This window comes from Priapulus caudatus, unplaced genomic scaffold (assembly GCF_000485595.1).
Source record: "Priapulus caudatus unplaced genomic scaffold, Priapulus_caudatus-5.0.1 Scaffold1211, whole genome shotgun sequence".
NCBI lineage: Eukaryota > Metazoa > Priapulida > Priapulimorpha > Priapulimorphida > Priapulidae > Priapulus > Priapulus caudatus.
The window spans coordinates 64,666-67,720 of record NW_014578272.1 but is presented as its reverse complement, the minus strand read 5'-3'; positions in this window follow the sequence as shown (position 1 = coordinate 67,720).

Here is a 3,055-nt window from a genome sequence, read left to right as displayed (position 1 = left end):
TTCCATGTTACTGTAGGAGTCGCTGACTCTGACCTCATCCCAGGTGGCGCCGCCGACTCGTACCTCCCCCAAGGTGGCGCCACTGACTCGTACCCCATCCCAGGTGGCGTCGCGGACTCGTACCTCCCCCCAGGTGGCGCAGTGCGCGAGGACGCAGGCGTACATGGAGGAGGCCATCGCGAGGGCACAGCTGATGGTGTCGCGCGCGGCGTCGGTGGATCCCGGCAGACGCCACCAGGGGGCGCCCGCGCCGATGACGCGCTCCGTGTCGTTCGGCGCGAGGCCGAGCGCGGTTGCCGTGGAGAAGACGAGCGCCATCGCCATGGCGAGGAGGCTGAAGAAATCGAACTCGTTCGCGTTCTGCCAGCCGCTGAAGTCGGCGTTGAAGCAGACGCAGCCAACTGACCTTGAGCTCGCGAAGAAGGTCAAGCGCCGCGTGACCTTCATGGTGCAGGATTCCAGTTCCAGCTCCGACGACGACGGGGACTGAACCAGAACCTCGATTCCGACTCCAGGATGGACTGCCACTGAGCCGGATTTCCCGATTCCAATTCCAGCCTCGAGGACGATTGTCTCTAAGCCGGCGTTCTAAATTCCAATTCCTACTCCGAGGCAGATTACAGCTTAAGCTGGGATCCCGAATTCCCGTTCCGGTTCCGAGGTGGATAGCCATCCGAGTCGTAGTTAGTCTACACTACGTCATGTACGGCTGTGCTAACACCGTCACCCTCTCCCCCGAGCTAGCATGGAAGGATTCCACCTCCACCACAGTAACATGGAAGCAGAGAGGGATGTACTGCTGTGCCAACACCATCACCCTCTCCTCCGAGCTAGCATGGAACCACCTGGTGGGACAGCTGAGTGGGTGACGCCACCTGGGTGCAAGTTCGCGTTGTCGACACAACCTGTGGCTCCCCCGTGGGTGTCGGTGGCGGCGAACGCTGCGCCACTGGTGGCGACGGCTCCTCAGAGATGGCGCCAGCGTCCACATCTGGCTTCCGGCCGTCGGTTGCAGACGATAAACTAGTCGTCCGTTGAAAAGAATCCCTCTGAAGGCTTTCTGGTGCGGTAATCTGCGCTGCCGCGGTGGCGCCACCTGGCCGCAGGTCGGCGGAGGAACGCCGCCGCAGCAGCTTGTTCCGCGGTCGCGGGGTCGCCACCTGGTGGCGTCTGCCGGACTCCGCCGACGCCGAGCGCGACATCATGTGCTGCGCCGTCGCGATGGCCGCTTCCATGTACGCCTGCGTCCTCGCGCCCGGCGCCACCTGGGGGGAGGTACGAGCCGGCGACGCCACCTTGGGGGACAGCTTAGTCGGCAACACCACTTGGGGGGAGGTCCGAGTCGGCGACGCCACCTGGGATAAGGTCAGAGTCGGCGACCGCACCTGTGGTTCCCCCGTGGGTGTCGGTGGCGGCGAACGCTCCTTAGAGATGGCGCTAGCGTCCACATCTGGTTTCCGGCCGTCAGTCGCAGACGATAAAGTTGTCGTCCGTAGAAAATAATCCCTCTGAAGGCTTTCTGGTGCGGTAATCTGCGCGGCCGCAGTGGCGCCACCTAGCCGCAGATCGGCGGAGGAACGCCGCCGCAGCAACTTGTTCCGCGGTCGCGGGGTCGCCACCTGGTGGTGTCTGCCGAGCTCCGCCGACGCCGAGCGCGACATCATGTGCTGCGCCGTCGCGATGGCAGCTTCCATGTACGCTTGCGTCCTCGCGCCCGGCGCCACCTGGGGGGAGGTCCGAGTCGGCGACGCCACCTGGTGGGACAGCTGAGTCGGTGACGCCACCTGGGGGGAGGTCCGAGTCGGCGACGCCACCTGGGATAAGGTCAGAGTCGGCGACCCCACCGGTGGCTCCCCCCTGGGTGTCGGTGGCAGCGAACGCTGCGCCACTGGTGGCGACGGCTCCTCAGAGATGGCGCCAGCGTCCACATCTGGCTTCCGGCCGTCGGTTGCAGACGATAAACTTGTCGTCCGTAGAAAAGAATCCCTCTGAAGGCTTTCTGGTGCGGTAATCTGAGCGGCCGCGGTGGCGCCACCTAGCTGCAGGTCGGCGGAGGAACGCCGCTGTAGCAACTTGTTCCGCGGTCGCGGGGTCGCCCCCTGGTGGCGTCTGCCAAGCTCCGCCGACGCCGAGCGCGACATCATGTGCTGCGCCGTCGCAATGGCCGCTTCCATGTACGCCTGCGTCCTCGCGCCCGGCGCCACCTGGGGGGAGGTCCGAGTCGGCGACGCCACCTGGAGGGAGGTCCGAGTCTGCAACGCCACCTGGGGGGAAGTACGAGTCGGCGACGCCACCTGGAGGGACAGCTGAGTCAGTGACACCACCTGGGATAAGGTCAGAGTCGGCGACCGCACCTGTGGCTCCCCCGTGGGTGTCGGTGGCGGCGAACGCTCCTCAGAGATGGCGCCAGCGTCCACATCTGGCTTCCGGCCGTCGGTCGCAGACGATGAAGTTGTCGTCCGTTGAAAAGAATCCCTCTGAAGGCTTTCTGGTGCGGTAATCTGCGGTCGCGGGGTCGCCCCCTGGTGGCGTCTGCCGAGCTCCGCCGACGCCGAGCGCGACATCATGTGCTGCGCCGTCGCGATGGCTGCTTCCATGTACGCCTGCGTCCTCGCGCCCGGCGCCACCTGGGGGGAGGTACGAGTCGGCGACGCCACCTGGTGGGACAGCTTAGTTGGCAACACCACCTGGGTGGAGGTCCGAGTCGGCGGCGCCACCTGGGATGAGGTCAGAGTCGGCGACCCCACCGGTGGTTCCCCCGTGGGTGTCGGTGGCGGCGAACGCTCCTCAGAGATGGCGCTAGCGTCCACATCTGGCTTCCGGCCGTCGGTCGCAGACGATAAACTTGTCGTCCGTAGAAAAGAATCCGTGTGAAGGCTTTCTGGTGCGGTAATCTGCGCGGCCGCGGTGGCGCCACCTGGCCGCAGGTCGGCGGAGGAACGCCGCCGCAGCAGCTTGGTCCGCGGTCGCGGGGTCAGCCGGGACGAATCCCCGCCGGGCCCCGCCGTCGGGATTCTCACGCTCCCCGCCGGGTCTCCCTCGGAGGTCGGCGGTG